At 43.5% G+C, this 17,264-nt stretch overlaps 1 long non-coding RNA gene across 2 annotated transcripts; it reads left to right on the top strand.

The window, feature by feature from the left end:
- The first annotated feature begins 2,718 nt into the window (after positions 1 to 2,718).
- LOC112988113 (uncharacterized) lies at positions 2,719 to 16,576 on the top strand. Of its 2 annotated transcripts, XR_003260453.2 has the most exons (5): positions 2,719 to 2,825; positions 3,199 to 3,338; positions 6,348 to 6,475; positions 8,259 to 8,337; positions 15,079 to 16,576. It is a non-coding gene; the product is annotated as an uncharacterized LOC112988113 (long non-coding RNA). The 2 variants fall into 2 exon arrangements; XR_003260452.2 differs by lacking the exon at positions 3,199 to 3,338.
- The last annotated feature ends 688 nt before the right edge of the window (positions 16,577 to 17,264 follow it).

Raw genomic sequence — 17,264 nt, 5'->3', positions numbered from 1 at the left:
CTGGATAAACAGATTTAATAAGAGCAACAGTTAATACCTTTGCCCTGGTTAAAAAAAAAAAAAGCTGAGTCTGCATGTAGTATATTTATGCTTCTTTCTGGCTTCCTAATAGCTTTTGGATGCATGCAATGATACTGATTTCAGTCCAAGAATCCTCCAGCCTTTGGTTTTGGAAATCCTCTTATCAGTAATCAAGTTTAGCACAATTCTGATTCTCAGTAATTTTCAAGATCAAGTATATCCCAAATTGCAGGGTTTGAAGGTTTCACTGGTGTAGGGCTAATAATATCACATAATATAAAGACTCTGTCCTGAAGAACTTAAAATCAGAAGAAAAGCACAGACAAACCAATGATGAAGGTGACTTTGGACAGAAGCTAGAAGTCTATACAACTGGTCACAAGAAGATTTACTAACATTAAGAAAATTGTTACACACAGCTAGAAGCAAGAGGATCTCTACACAAAAAATATTTTCAGTAACCTAACTGGAAAGTAGAGCAACTTGAGACTTTAACCTTGTCCACACACAAAGCTGCATTGATTTAAATTTAGTGTAACATTATACAAATTTCTCCAAATTGGCACAATCTCTGTGGATGAACGAGCTCTCAAGTGGAATACGTAATTTAAAAAATATGCCTGTACTGTGTGGAGCCAAGTATGAGCTCCTTGTGTGATGAAGAGAGTGAAAGCAATCCTTAAATGTGTAAGCAGGACTGATTTCAGATTTGACACAGCTTATGGACTTGAATGACAGTTAAACATGGAGACGGAAAAAGGAAGAAGCAAGGGGAGCTTGAAAAGTGAGCCTGGAGCTCAATTGTAGCCATGCTGAGTTTTCACATGGTCAAATATCATAACAAGATGAGCTACCACCACACAAGTAACTGGAATTTGGCATGATGCATGACATTAACCAGAGGCTCATTGCAATAACATGGAGGCACAGGAGGAGGAATACAATTTAAAAAAAAAAAGTGCAGGACTTATTACAAAGCCAAAGAAAATGAATTTCAAGAACAGGTGCACAACACTATAGCTATGTCTGGACTTCCTGGTAGTACAGTGCCTCTTAGCATCCTAGTCTTTCACTCTTCAGGATAAAGGCTGTTTTGAATGGCACTTGGGACATGGATCATAGGATAATAATTTAGGATAATTCAGGTTGGGAGGGATATCAGGAGGTCTGTAATCCTAACTCTGCTCACAAGAGGATCAAGTGTGGGATCTGAGCAGACTGCTCAGAGCTTTACCCAGTCTGATCTTGAAAATCTCCGAAGATGGAGACTCCACAATCCCTCTGGGCCACCTCTCCCAGTGTAGAGGCAGCACTGTGAACCCCCTTCTAACAAGATGTAAAATCAGGACAGTTAGGGTGCGCACCTGGTTAGGGTACATATGAAAACACGGAAAATGTTCTTCATCTCTCTCATTTATATGTAGCCTATGTTGAAACTGGCTGACAGATCACAGAGGGTGAGAAATGCTTTCAGATTTAGATAAGAGGAAATTCTCAGTTCCTTGAAGAGCACTGCCTACAAATTACCAGGGGCAGAACAGACTGGAAAGAAATGAGGGCCTAGGATAAAGCTGGAGTGAAAAAGCTCCTGACAGTGAGCGTGAATAGCACATTCAATCAGCTCAGAGACAGAGAAAATGGGGCAATAACTGCTGAGTCAAGGAGTTGCACGTGGTATTGTCTGTCTACCTGTTTTTAATGGGAAAGATCAAAATATAACCCGTGTTGTGAGGTGAAATGCCCAGGAGGTGAAAGCACCAGAGGAAATGCTGAAGTTATGGAGATGAGCTGAGTGGGGATGAAGGAGAGCAGGAGACTTGGTGGGTGCCCTGGGTCAAATGAGATGCAGACAAAAAGCCCTAGTGTTTCTGACAGGGAAAGAGGAAAGAGTTGATTAAGCTGTTAGAGGCGGGAAGGAAAAAAGCAAGCAAAAGGGAGAGAGAACACGATTTTCTCATTAGATAAAACTGACAACCATTATAGTTGGTGAGATTCTAGGTAAAAATAGAAGTGAATAGAAGTGAAGGCAGGAATAGTAAAGACTATGGCCATTAAAAAACAGCTGTGGTCACAACAGTAGGCTTAATTTAGTCAAAGAACAGGACAGTTCAGCCAACAAGACGTCAACATCGAAGAAGGAAAGCAGCAGATTAGTGAGGGAATTCAGCCTGGTCAGTATGCAAGAAGAGAAGAGGAGGATGCAGGACATGCGTGTGCTAAACCCTGCCTGGCAGAGACCTTGCAATGGGAGAAAAGTCAAAGGTAAAAGAGAGTGGGGGGAAGCTATTCACAACCAACATCGTGGAGAAGAGGGAGAGTGCTACAGAAAGACCTCAGATGTGGATTAAAAGGTTTGATAAAGCTTGTATTCTGCTCTAACCGTAGCCAAATATCAGAAACGTTCTGCTGCACGGTGTCAAAACCAGGTTAACACTGATCAGGAGAAAACATCTCTTCTGCGTATCTACTTAGATCTACTTTTAACAGCAACAACCACACCCGACACCCCCCAGGCACCGGACTCGCCGGAGGCGGCCAGGTGTCCCCCGCCCCGCGGGCTGCCTGGCGAGGCCCCGCAGCCCTGAGGCGGGCTGGGGCGGCCGCGCAGCCCCCGCGGGGGTCGCCACCACCCGGGCGACCGTTGGAGGCGGTGGCGCCGGCCGTTGGGGCGGGGCGGGGGGCGGGGCGGCCGCGGGGCCGCCCGGCCCGGCGCGGCGCGGCCCGGCGCGGCCCGGCCCCGCTGGCGGCGGCGGGCGGAGGGGGGCTGCGGCAGCGGCGGGGGGACTCGGCATCGCCTTTGCAACGTGAGTCCTCGCCGGTAATTTACTCCAGCGTCGCCGATTTCTTTATTATTTTATCCCCCCCCAGCAGCAGGAGCCCCCCGAAAGGCAGCGGGAGCCGCCCCCGAGCGAGGGCTGCGCTGGGTCCTGGGACTGACCTGGGCGAGCGGGGCAGGGGGAGAGGGGCTGGGAGGGAGCTGGGGGGACCCCGAAACGAGGCACTCGCAGCATCTCTGCTGGATGAAAATGGGCTGCGCGGGCTGCGTTCAGTGAGTAGTGAGTAGCCCGTGTCTGCGCCGGCCGGCAGGGACCACCCACCGTCATTTTCTGTGTCACGAACTGCCCCGTCGATGGGCGAATCTTAGCGTTTATTTTTTAAACTCCTTTTTGTCCACAGGGTCCCACTACGGACAACTTCTTTGTATCAGAAATAGTTTTAAGATTTACTGAAGGTCATTTCCTTTTGGCTCATTATGGAAGTGAAGACGCCGTTTTGCGTGTTGCAGATGACTCTGCTGTTTGTCCCTTGCCTGCAAGGTTAGCCTTTTCCAGCCAGATGGGCATCACATCAGTTCCCCTGGCTTGCCTCTGCTTCTGCTCTTCCCTTGCACCTATTCTGCTGCCTAATGGTTAATGATTGGAATAGGATGAGGGAAAAAATCTGGTATCTCTGTATGGAAGAAACTGTGTGTGTGAAATCAAAGGTATGGCTGCCAGAGGGGAATTATTTATGTGACACATCAGCGCATTTAAATTTTTTATACAACCATTGTTCAGGAATCAGTACTTTGCTTGGGTGCTGCTGATTTTATCGTTTGCCTTTGTGCTTAGCGATGTGAGATTCAAAGCAAAGCGTCGTAGCTGAGGAACACTTCCTGCACGTGCACCGCGCGAAAGCACGAATGCTCCTGCGTTCGACCATGCACTCGTGTGGGCAGGACCCCTCAGTGTCACCGTGCTTGTGCAGTACTGGTGGTGGCATCTCGGCCGGCACACGGACGCCTGCTGTGTGCTGGGTCAGCTGGTGGGGGTGGTTAGAGGGCACCCCAGCACCTGCCCCGTCACTGCCCAGGCTTCTTCTGGTGGGAAAAGGGCGAAGGGGATGGTTCATGCCTATGTCTTTGGTCCTGGTAGGGAGTTAGGATGTGACAGGCATAAGTATCTGGGCCTGGGAGTGTGGAAGCACTCTGAGTCCCCTGGCTTAGGTGCAGGCACATGCGTGGAGATGATATCCTGATGAGGGCCTTCACCAGAGTCCTCTTACTTTAACTTTTTGGATGTGTTCATATGGTTGACAGCTAACTGCTGGGTGGCAGTCTTTCCTCTGAGGTAAATGTGGAATTTTGGGACTGCCACTAGGTATAATCCAACAAGCTCTTACCAAAATTTGTAATTTTTCTTCCCCTAAGCACTGAATTCAGCAAGGTTAGTAGTTTCACCAGCAGGTACGAGGCCAAGTGTTTGGCAGGTGAGACACAGGTTTGAGTAAAGCAGATTACTGTATTACCTTTGAGGTTGACAAGCGTACATCTGCCCGGTACCACTCTCGGCTGGGGCAGTAGGGCCAAATCTTTTCTGGCAATGCTATCTCCAGGCTCTCCATTGGGTTGCTGCCCGAAAAGACAGATCAAGGTCTATCTTTTTTGTTTCAGCAAAAAAGACAGGGACAAGAGTTTTTCTTAAAAGGCCGTTTCACTAGAAGGCTTTTGTGAGTTCTCCCTCACAATAGGCGCGGAGGGAGCCTATTTCCATTTTGTGCTCCAGATCTTTTCCGTGGCAGTGGCAGAGGCTGCGGCAGGAGTCTGTGGTCCCAGCAGTCTGGTTGAGTGTTTAGCGTAACAAGGCATGTGGGAGGCCCTGTGGTCTGGATCCACAGAAGGACTTGGCAACAAATACCTTGGGCAATCTGTCTTGGATGACTGGCTGGACAGTGCTTCCATTAGCCAATCCAAGAGCTGCTTGCAAAATTATCCCTGTATTCTTTTAATGATCGGTGGGAAGTATAACTGTGAGTGAAAAGGTCAGCAGTAGCAACAGCCCAGTAATGGATTATGCTATAAATGTTAGTCCTGAGTTAGAAAATCCCTTTCTCACCCCACTGCATCATGCAGTGGTTCCTCACTATTGACACTTTGTCTCTTTCACCTCACTGCTGTCTTTATGACAGAAATGCAATTCTTGAATTTTCCTGTGTACCGCCCACACTTCAGATAGCCCTTGCTCCATTAAAGGTACTGGTATTAAAAAATAAGGCCTCAGATAACAAATACACTCTGATCATCCATTCAAAATCAGAGAAAAGCAGTGAGGAATCATAGGCTGGGCTGTGCTGGGAGCACGCTCTGTGAGATCAAAAGGAGGGGCTCAGATGAACTTCTTCTACCCCTCTGCATGCTTACATGTAACCTGTACTGTTAGTGAATAATAGGATTTTTTTTACAGATAACCTGCAGGTTTTTCTCATGACAGTACAGTAATTTAGCAGAAAGTATATTATTTTCCTTGCTATTATAGAATCCACAGTTCAGTTTTAAGGGCTGGATAAAATAGGTAGCAATCAGAATGGTATGAGTTACTACAACAATACGACTTTCCCCAAGAAGACGCTAGAAGCATGCTGCTAGTCATGCTACTGACCTTCTGTACTGCAGAAATAGGGAGCACAACTGAAGAACTCACAAATCAGCAGTAGCATCGCAAAGTGGACCTGAAGGATGAATTTCTAAATTGTTGATGTACAGTTCAAAGGAGACATCTCCTTCTTTTCTTTCACTGTTTTGCTTTTCTCGGGCTCCCCCTGCATTGCCACCAGGAGAGGTCCTTTGAAGGTATCCGAGCAGAGCCCCAACCCCACTGTCTCTCAGGTGGCTCAATGGGATGCCTGAAGCTGGTCCCGGTGGATGCAGGCTTAGGGGCTTGAGTCAAGTGCAAATTAGGGAGGGCAATACTCTCAGTGTAAACTTCTGCAGTCTGTAGGCATCCTCTTTCCTGTTCTGTCCTATCCAGTGATCTACTGAGCCCTAATATTTACAGTGCATTCATTTTCTTCTGCCTTATGGGAAGACAGCTAGTCCACTTAATTAGCATTTTGAAAAAAACTATGTTATGTTTTAATCTACTTTGTCCATATTTAATGTTCTCCTATTGTGATCGTCCTTATCCTTCTTTTTCATGGTTTTATTCTGAATGCAATATTTAACATTTTTCCCTAGATAATATTTTCCTAGCTAAAAATTTATTTAGCTTTGTTCCTTTTCATCATTGAACCTTCAATATTTAATCTTCCTTTTCTGTTGAGATAATTTATCACTTAGTTATTAGATTTTGAATGTGCGCCCTTGATAATTACTGTTTCAGGAAGTCACTGAAGCAGTTTTGATGTTTTTGTTTTGCAAACAAAATCTCAGAAGAAGGTCATTGTATTTCATCTTGTCCTTGCAAGCCCTTATTCTGCAGGAAGTCAACTGTTTTGGCTGGGAACACTCATATATATGGCGCTAAGTAAGCTCGTATGCTTCTATGTCAGAGATGTTTCCTTTCTCGTAGCATTGAATTTTAATGTAACCCAATGAGTGCGCGATTGGAGAAGATGAACTCCAGAAGCCCGTTGAACTCCAGAGGTCCCTTCTGACCAGCATACCCATGATTCTTTATTTTGAGCCTGCTTAAACTGGGTAAGATGAGATGGCAAATCATGGCTAAAACTGTAGTATCAAAGTATTTGGGACAGATTAACTGCTGCCATTCTGGTATAAACACTTTCATGTAACCTTTAAATCAATGAGTCCAAAAGTGTTTGGAAAAGGAGGTCAGTATCATTTTCCACAGTTGATTTTCCCAAAGATAAAGCAATGGAAAACTTGAGTTAAATTTTTTTTGCAGATATTTGAATATTTTACAAAATGTTTTTTCTTACTGTCAGCACAAATAGCTGCATTTCTTATCAAAGTGGAGTTTCTTCCACTATTACAGTTCCTGCCACCTTGCTGTTGTCTAACCTTAAAACGAAAGCAGTTTTGTTAACATTTTACAAGTGCCTATTGCCATGTTGGGGTTGAATTGCCTATCCCTATGATTGGCAGAAAAAAAAAAACAGAAAAAGTTCCATTTTCTTATGTGTGCTGGTAGAAGAGGAACAGAGTGCTGAGTAAAATTGAAATTGAATGGCATTATTTTGGATTTAGGAAAGGATGCAGTCTGAAAGATAAGGAAGGCAGAGTTACTGCTTTTTATTTTTGTAATGTTACATAATAGTTTTATATAGTTGTCACATTAAATAATGAAGGGGAAATGCAAAACAGGCTAAATATCTGCTCTTAAGCAGAAGTCACAAGTTGAATCACTGAAGACATCTGCCTAAAAACAGTATTTTAGAAACAACTTCTTTGTTTTACGATTATGAAAAAATACATAAGAACATTCTCTAATTTTTATATAAATAGAAGCTTATGAATGATTGACTCTAAGAAGCTGTCATTATAATTTACCCTCTATTGTTTATGGGAAGAACTTGAAAAATGAGATCTTTCTAGCACCTGTTGTAGGACCTTATAGACAAATGCTTCTTTGTGTTTACAAGAAAATAAATCATTTAAGCCATATATTGAAATGTCTTTTCAAACTATACAACCTTGACCCTACTTCTAAATTTGAAAAAATTCATACTCCTAAATGTCAGCAAAATTTTCTAGCTTTTCTACTGTTGTTTTGTACCGTAGTCTTTGCTTTCTGATAGTCTGTAAAGAAAAATGTGAAATACAGTTTGTGAGTTTTTTGTCATGAAATATTGGTAATAAACTCTTGAAAATGTACTTGGCTCTTACTAGTTAGCTTCAGCAGACTACTTTCCCTTCTTTACCTCTTTCCCCCCAACACTTTTCCTAATATTTGCTGTCTTTATATCCAAGCAGGTCTCATGGCTTTGCTCTGTAGTTTCTTCAGCTATATAGCCAGGCCAGAGTTTTCAAAATTAAACTTAGCTTTCAGAGTACCCAACTTAAGATAGAGACAAAATAGGGAAGTGTCTAGTAAGTGAGGAACAGCAGTTGTCAGGAAGCTGTGCTCTTTAAAGTCTCAGGAAAAAAATAGCATCCAAGCTTTTTGAAATACTTGCAGATAAGTTCTTGGAAATCATTGGGTTCTGGATCTTAGAACTCATGCACTCTGCTCCAAATTAGAGGAAATGGCAAAGACCAAACCAGGGAAAACTGCAAAGGCCATACAAGATAAGTGTAAATAGTTTGAATTACATTTTGCAGGTACAGTGAGGTCAATGAGCCAAGCTAATCAGGACTGTGATTAACACAAGAAGTGTGTGCAGTGAGAAGTGTTAACAATGAGCAATGATATCACAAATTGTGTTCTTGCCTGTGAATTAAAATGAGCTAGTTGAAATATTCCTTAAAAAACACTTGGCACCTCTCTTTATTTTAAAATATTCACTTTGCTGTTTCTCAGTGAGCCTGCTTTCCCAATGGCTTGGACTTTGCTCATCAGGAAGAGATTGGTCTCACCGGCTGCTCCATTTCGAGACTAGGTAAAATAACTCCTAGGACCAAGATGTTGCTTCCTCGACCACACACCACCAATGCAAGTGGATCTGGGTCTCTCTGCAAAGACACTGAACTGGCTCCAAGTCCAAGAATCAGTGGAAAACGTCCTCCTCACCAGTTAACCAAATCCTTTGCCAAGGAGGCCGATAGGGTTACCATCTCCCAGCAGTGCAGTGAGGTGCATTGCACACTCTGCATGTGGGAGCAGGCTCCCTTTTACCAGGTGGGAGAGACTGGCAGTGCCATCAAGTGAGCCAAGATTGGGGGGCATCTGCTGCCTGTAAAGTGGTGCAGTATTCACATAGACATCACATGGGATAGATGGTAGGAGAGGACACGGGGGCAGAGGAATTAGTGCTATGCTAGGGCAGAGGAATTAGTGCTGTGCTAGTCCCTTTCTGATGGGGGAGGTTTTCAGCCACAAAGTGTCTCCCATGCTCACAAGATCATATTTCTCAGAACTAAGTCCAAACATAAATTCTTTGAAAGGAAGCTGTCTTCAAATATGCACGTCATTAGAAAGTATGATATTTGCAAAAATTGGAGGTGTAAGTATGCATAAGGCATTTGGGACAAATGATTAACAGAATGTCCTGCAAAGGGAGGATAATGGGTTTGTACTTTCTGCCTTTTTATGATGATAAATGCTTTACAGGTTGGAACAATAATTAGCTTTGTTATTTCATATTGCAAATATAGTTCGTATGTCCTCTGTTTAGCTCAGACAGATTGCAATATCAAAAAAGAGGTATCAAAGAAGAGATACTTTCCAGGAAATGAGAAGGGGATTTATTGTCAATCTGAGAAGGGAAATGTCCTTACTAAAGATTCTTTAGACCCACGCTCAATCTCTTTAAGTAAGAGTATAATTGAGACATTATGCATCTGATTTCTAGTATCAGAAGGAATGAGGGTTTTTGTATTATTAACCACAATTTTTCAGGAAATACCATCCTTCCCCTGCCTTTTTTTCATTTTGAGGTGTTCCTTCAGTTAAAAAGGCAGTGCAGTCTTAATGCTATGAAATACCAGTGTGCCCCAGTCTTTTTGTGTGGATACCACATATATAGATGAGAAAACAATTTTTCAAACCAACAACAACAAAAAAGCCTGCAGATGAGGATTAACATTTTTGACTGAGTTTCAGATAACCCCACTGAGTGCACTTGTTGCAAAGCTGTGAGCGCACAAGCCTTTGTCTTTGTGTACAGTTCTCATTTGCATCCCAACATCCAGTCTTCAGCAACATCTACTTTCATAATTACATGCACCACATAGGCAAATGGAAAGTTTTGTGTGCGCAAACAAAATCTCAGGAGAGGAAGAATAGTCCAATGGATAGACCACTACTTCAAGCCATGGGCGATCTTTCTCACAGAGACATACATACATATATATGTGTAAGCCTTTTTCAGAAAAGAGAAGTAGAATGCATTAGTCAGCTGCAGCTGGATTGCTACCAACATTTGAGCTAGCTCGTTTAAGGAAATTCAGGTATTTCTGCACTGCTCTGTCTTCAGTGTTGAAATGCCCTTAGTTAACTGGTTTCATGTGACTGATGGTAACATCATCAGAAATCCTAGTAGCTGCAGGACAGGTAGTCCCTTAGACTGTGGCTACCATGTATCTGCATATATCTTCCTGTTCTTCTACTCAGAGTCTTTCTTTGGGTGGGATTTGAGGACCCTTCTGCCTTTGTCCAGGTGCACAGAAGCTATTTGGTGAGGTGTTTCCCAGAAATTTTGGACAGAAGGATATAGCTTTGCCTTAAATGCTTGCTTACTTTGCAAGTGCAGATAGAAAGGCCTGTTGAAAACACGGCCTTTAATAAAAGGTGGGTTTTGTGGATGCAGATAACTGGATGGTGGGAAGGAAATGAGCACAAAGCTTTGCATGCCAGCTGCAGAACAGCTGGTATACAGGATCTTGCTAAATGCAGAGTTGTTTAGCTCTCCTTTGTGGATCAGCATCTCTTGGTTTCATTGCTGGAGCATACCTTTGGGCATGGAGTAGCTGCAGCATGGCAGTTCCTATGCCAGCTTTCTTCATGGTGCCTCATTTGTGGAGCCATGGCCAGATATGACAAAGGTGCCTGACAAAGGTGTCCCCAAGCTTTAAGCAGAGAAACTCCATGGTACTCAAATCTCATGGGGTGTGGAATTGTGTTTATTTTTTAAATGAGAGGTAGCAGCTCTTCAACTGTGGAGGAAACAGGGATTACAACATACAGCTGACACTACTGAGGAAGCTTAGACAGGCTTAACTGCTAAATCTTGTCTTTGCAAAGACACCTTTAAACATGATTTGCAGGTGAGAACCCGCAGCAGGCAATCAAGGATGTAATTCCAGTATCTGTGAGCTGCATAGGAATATGCTGAGTCTTAGTTCACTGTAGAGTTAGTCAAGGGGAGATTTGTTCTTATGGGATTTTTGCAGGCTATCAGAATCATCCCACAGTTTTTCTTCCTTTTCCCGTTCCACTTGCAGGAATAGCTCACATGCAGAGGAGAGAAAAAGACCAGGCAAGCTGTTTGGATTTTCTTCAAAGTGTGAAATCTTTGCCTCTGTATGCTATAGTTTGGCTAGCCAGTGTTTTTGAAAGCTAAAAATGGTATTTCATTACATATTACTCAGTTGTGAAAAGCTGAAGAACGCACTTTATTATAGCTAAACTTAGATACTTTCCACACTAATGCTTAGAAAATGGTTTAGTTATTGTCATGTGAGAAACTCACTGTTGCTTGTGTGAAGCTCATAACTCACCAAATGGGAAAAGGAAAAAAATGCCCGAAGGAGCGTTAAACTAGCCAAATCAGGTTTAACTGAGTGTCACTAAACTGTTTCTGCCATTCTTGCCACTCAACCCTCTTTCACTTGAGCTGTTTAGTGGTTTGTGCAAATCTTTATCTCAGCCTCACTCCCTCTCTCCTGTGTGCTCATCCCTCATCCCTGGCTAGAAAAGGGGACTGAAATAAAAAGAACTGAAGATACTCCTGCTCCCTCCCACCCCCTTGCCACCTTTGCAGGTCTCTGCATGGTGGTGGCAGGAAACCATTCTGTTCTATCTGTCAGCCTGTTATATCTCAGTTCTTTCTGTCTGTCTTGTCTGAGGGAGTGCAAGCTCTTTAGGGAAGCCCTCTTTCTTATCCTCTGTTTTACTTCAGTCCTTAGAACAATAGTGCCTGGTGGCTCCAGGAGATCTCATAAAAAACAGTCCTGGGAACAAAGATGACACAAAGACTGAGAAGGGAGAAAATGAAGTGTCCAGGAGCATTATGGAAGAAAAATTCCTGGCCACATTACCCATTCTTCTATGCAAACTTGAGATGCTAGGAGGATGGTTTATGTGGTACTCTGAGGAAAACCTCAGCTCCTTAAAGTGCTCTCCAGGTTATGCCCTCAGTCAGCCTGCACAGCTCTGTCCACCATCACATGTCCCACAGGACAGTGTCATGCCATGGCATCCCTGGGCCCTTGTGTACATGCTCGTCTTCAGGCTTTCCACAGCATGGGCAAGTTGCAGGGCCCCTCTCATTTCCTGAGAAAATGGTGAGCCCCAGACCCCATGGGGGAATCGTATCTCAGGCTGTCCCCTTGAATGACTGCACTTGCTGGTGTGACAGTGGCTGCAGAGTGCCTCCTCTGGTACCACTCTGGTGCATGGTGCCACTGCTAATCCGTATGATGCTGTGCAGACATTTCCAAACAACTGCCTGGGTTGAGGTGCCAGGCAGCCAGGGCAGCATCTCCTACTGACAGTGGGATTTTCTGGCCAGCACCTCACACCTCAGAGCGACTGAGGCCATTTTTATCCCTTGGCAGGTAATGTAGCTTATTATACCTGGTGCCTGCTCAGGAAAACGTCCCCATCCTTCCTCCATCCTGCCAGTTCTCCAGGCAGCATAGTTTTGAAAAAGCATCCCCGCTTCCTGGGCACAAGCATGCAAGCAACATAAGGTCAACACATGGATATTAATATACACAAGCTTTGTAACTGCCTCTCTGTCCCAAAAGCCTTAGCTTGCCTGGATCCCGATTTCATTGGTGTGCTGCAGAGTGGCAAGGCTGAATGTATCCCCCTACATGTGATGCCTTGGCCTGTGAACAGCTACTCCTGGTTTTTTGAGACCACCTCTGAAACACAATTCAGAGCAATCCGTAGGGGCATCTCAGCCCCTACAAAGTGACTTTCAGGGAAGGGCTGGCAAATCTCTGGTTGTGAGAGAAATTTCTCAGAGACGAGTAGAAGTCTTTCAGGGCGCTGGCTGTGGCAGAGCAGAGCCGTCCTGAGCACTGAGATAGCGTCCCTCTCCAATCAGTATGTATTGTTCATGGCAGCACTTGCTGCCAGTGTCTGTGGGAACATGCCTTGCAGAATGGGACTACTGGCCCCAGGTTGGATGTTTAGATACTTCTGCCTGTGGACATCTGCAAAATATTTACGCTGAAGCCTCTTTGGCCCTTACATTTACGGAGCATGTAAAAAACTGCCAGCAGCACTGGAAGTCGGAGCCACAGCAGGAAATTGTCTCATTCTGACGGCACATCACCAATTCCTACTGCTCACGTGAGGTTCCTGGTTCCTCCTCAGCGCTCTCTGAATTAACCAATATTGGAGTGTGCAGAGGAAACTGAGGCAGAGAATAAGGCTCCACAAATGGCTCTCAGCCATTTGGGAAGCTGGTCTGGCTCCATGCTTCCCCTGTCCCCAGGCCACACGCGCTCCCACTTCCCTCCTGCTGCTTTCACATAGGCACCCAGCTTGTGGGGCTGATCCAGGCTGCAGCCTCCAGCCTCCAGGGAGCCCATTTCTCATCCGTGGCGCTGCTTCAGTGGCCTTGCTGGGTGGGGAGTGACTGCAGGGCTACCGGCCATGCGTCTGCTGTCCGTATTGTCCAGTTGCCTACATCCAGGCACTGGTGTAATTCAGCGAGGACTATAACCTGTTTCCTTCATCTTTCTTCTTTCTTTTGGGTTTTCTGTCTAGGGAAGGGTTGTGTTTTCTTGCCCTCTAACAGGTCAGTTGAATGCTTGGGAAAATGGGCCTCGGTTTTGACTTGGAGGGTAACCTGCAAGGATGCTGTGGTCCGTGCATTTATTTAGTGGGATACAGTGCTTTTTAATGTCAGATGCTATTGCTCCCTGGACTGTTTATTCAGGGGATTATTCGGGAGCTGCCTAGAAGAGTTCATTTTCCATGATCTCTGTGATTGAGGAGAGCAAAGAGGGCACTTGCTGGGATTACTGGTGTGTCACTTGATAATGTTGGCCTTGTCTTCTGACTCTGCCCTGCCGAAGGGCCTTGGTTCTAAATTCCTATCAGCAGCTACACACACACACACACACACACACACACACGATCAATATGGCTGTGGTGTGTTCATGTATTACTGAATTTGTTTAACATTTCAGTTACCCCTGTGCCCCTCGAATGCTATGTCAAAAGACCAATTAATGTTTTGGATTTATCTATGTTTTAGATAACTTCTAAGAGCTAATGTTTAGTGCTGCTCTTGAAGAACAGTCGTTTAGTGGCTGTTTTTGAGACATTTGAAACCATGTGATGACTTTCTCTTGTTACTTTTCAGTGTGCATTGGCCACAGCAGCACAGGTAATGGAGTAGCTAGCTGAGAATGTGAAGAAGAGAATCTGTTCTTCTTGCTTTATCTGCCATTTTCTAGCAGTACGGGCAGATCCTGTGTAATAGTTATTAGTAGCAACATAAGGTTTGTCTGTGTGGGCAAACTCATGGCACTTGGTTTGCATATGGCACTTCACTCTTGGTCCTTGCTTTTGAGTAGCTGATCTTCCATCTTTCTACAAATTACCCTCAAGGTGTTACACTTTAAGCAGCCAGCAAGATTAAGGTCTATTTTTCCTTTTTACAAAGTGTTCCTTTTTTATGATTGCTAACTTAATTACCATATTTTAAGCTAAGGTACTAAATATATTTTTTGCTAGGACTTGTCTGGGCTGCCTCAAGCTTTTGCTTAGATATGGATGAAAAGGAAAAAATCAAAATAGAAAGCCTCACAGTCTTGGCCATTGTTGCTGCCAAAGCCCAACTACTGCTCTTTGTAGACTTCCAGAATATGAACCTTCGTAATTGTCTTTGGACTAATAACCTTTGATTACTTTCTAGAGCGTATCCACATCTCTTCAACTTCAGCTCTCTTAGCTGAGCTTCCAATGGGCATGAGTCCCAACCACTGAACAGGAAGGTATTTGACCAGTAAGATGAGAACAATGGAAGCAAAAGCTTGTTTTTGCTTTTTTTGAGATAAGCAAAGCAGATACAGAAAACATAAAGGAATCATAACTGGATTTTTGAGAGGCTTGGGCTGAAGTAAAATTACAGCTAAGACCAGCTGTAACTGGTGTTCTTGATTACTATCAGAGAGAGAGCTGCAGAGATGTCTCCCCCCTCCCAAGCTTTTTCCCCTCAGGTTTGTTAATTTACCTATTGTTATGGAAGGGATCCGTAAGCTCTGACTCAAGAGTTTTTCTTAATCACCATCTTGTCAGGAAAGAAGGTGGCACTTTTTACATTCCTTTTTTAAGAACAGAAATGCAGCAGGTAAGAGAGTCACAGGTTTGGTGAATGCATCCATTCAGGATCTTCCTACTGTGGCCTTTGCAGGAAGCCTCACCTCAGATATCTCCTGTGTTTAATTTCTTTATTAATGCCTCCATCAAAAAACAATCTTTTTTTGTCTTCCTGCAGCTTCTGTCGACGCAGAACACACTCCTTCTGAGCAAAGGGCTGTCAAACAGCACGGCACGCAGTCAGCCTAGTCTTGGTTTTCATCCTTCATCTGCAGAAGGATGATGAGTCCCCCTGACACAGAACTAGAAGCAGAACGTGCTCTGAAAACAACTGTGGCAAGCTTGGAAATGAAACTCTGCAGTCTGGGCATTTGCTATCCAGATTCTGTACTGAGATTTTTTTTTATGCACTGTAGAAAGACAGCAAGTTCCTCCTGGGGGAGGCAAACTTCCTCTCCTGACAGGGAACTAATAACTGCTCTTACAGGCTTCTGAGCTGCAATGTGTTGCAGTTTCTGCTTAGAATTTTGGGCCAGTAACCCTGGGCTTGGAAAATACAGGCGAGATGCAGCAAACAGCAGTGGAGCAAGAGCTGAATGAATACCTTTATAAATGTTACAACGAACACTGGCAAATGAACACTGAGTGAGTGACAACAAGCAAACAGAATCTGTTAGAATATGTCAGCAGGAGTGAGGAAATGGAAGTGGGCAGAGAGGGAGAATGGAAAAATATGGAGATATGTGAAGGGAAAACAAGAAAGAATACAGAAAAACATGCAAAAAAAAAGGAAGAGATACAGAAATGTATCTTTTAAAGAAGCTGAGTAAAGAAAATGAAAAAGCTAAGAGCAAACCAAACAGCCTATGAAGTTAAAATTTCCAACATTTAAAAACATTTAAAATCAAAATATAATAATAGTGTATACAGGAGGTATGTATAAGAGTGTGCCTGTGTGCACACAACATTTTGTTCAGTTATACAGGTCTTTTTTTGCAGATCTCCTTCTGGAAGCAAAGCAAATTAAATTGTCCTTTTCTAAGACACTTGGCAAAAAGCCATCTTGGGAGAACTTATTTTGAAGAGTAGCTTCATTTATAATTGCTTTTCCTTCCTGTTTGCAGCAGAAGACAGATACTTGAAATTCTGGTCGTGGAGTTGCGGGGCCTCTGTTCCCAGCACAAGTGCTTTATCTTTATTGTGACAGCTTCCCTGTGCACACTGCAGAGTCGTATCACCTATGTAATGAAAAGAGGGTGTTCAGGGAAGCCCATTTTGCTGCAGTGCCAAAGCCACCTACAGTTGAAGAATGAGATGGAGAGACTATAAATGTAACAAATTAATGACAAAGTCAGTTAACTATGAGACAGCTTTTGCCACATCCAGATTCTCAAAAATCATGACTTTATTCCCTCTCAGCTTTGCCCGAAGCAACCATCCTACAAATTTTAATTAAAAATAAACATTTTTCCCTCTGCTTCTCCACCCTTTTTACTCCTGTAAGCCTCTAATCAGCTGAGTCTCTGAAGTCATGTTTTTACACTTTTCCTTCAATCACAGAATAAAATACTTACTGGAAGAAAAAAAGAAAAGCTAGAAAACAGATGGTCAGTTGAGTCATTGTCTAACTGAAACTCCAGAGTTTGTAAGAGTGAAAATAAAATCATGAGAGCCGATATTATTATGAGTGTTTGAGAATCACCCCTCTTGCTCATACCCTTCTGGAAATGGGTCTGTCAGCTTGTAGAATCACTGTAAGTCTCTATTTGAGGCGTGAGAATCCAGTGTTTTTTCATGAGGGCCAGAGGAGCATTTCTTTCTCCCACTTAATTCAGATCTGCTGGCAAGCTGCATGTCATGACTGCTGTTTCAGTTAATAATGGCCAGAGACTTTTCTAACCTGTTCTTCCTTTCCCGCAGCCCAAAACCTAAGATTAGCTTAGGCATTGTTATTAATATTTCAGTAGTACTCCCTATTGCAACAAATGGAGAGTTCTGCTTAATAATTCATGGCTGGGCATGGATTATTAAATTTGTATTGGGGTATACACTTCCATATTATTTATTTATCATTGCTTTCATTTTACTGTTTTTTCTTTTTTACTATTTCATTTTTCACTTGCATAAATGCTTCTTCAAAGTTCAGACTGTTTGCAGGAAATTAATCCTCCTCCTTCTGCTTTTTAAGTAAGACTAAGCTCTTACCACAATTCCCTCGGACTTTGCTGTAAGTAAAACTTTCAGAAACACCCAGCGACTTCAGTGTAGAAGATCTCTTTGAAGCAAATGACTTTGGCACTTTGGTACCAAGTCTGACAACCCAGAGTTCATCCATGGAGTCAGAGCTGTCTGATTTTTGTTACG

This window comes from Dromaius novaehollandiae, chromosome 1, assembly GCF_036370855.1.
Source record: "Dromaius novaehollandiae isolate bDroNov1 chromosome 1, bDroNov1.hap1, whole genome shotgun sequence".
NCBI classification, from domain to species: domain Eukaryota; kingdom Metazoa; phylum Chordata; class Aves; order Casuariiformes; family Dromaiidae; genus Dromaius; species Dromaius novaehollandiae.
The sequence above is the reverse complement of the archived record's forward strand: the minus strand, read 5'-3'. Positions and strand labels throughout refer to the sequence as shown.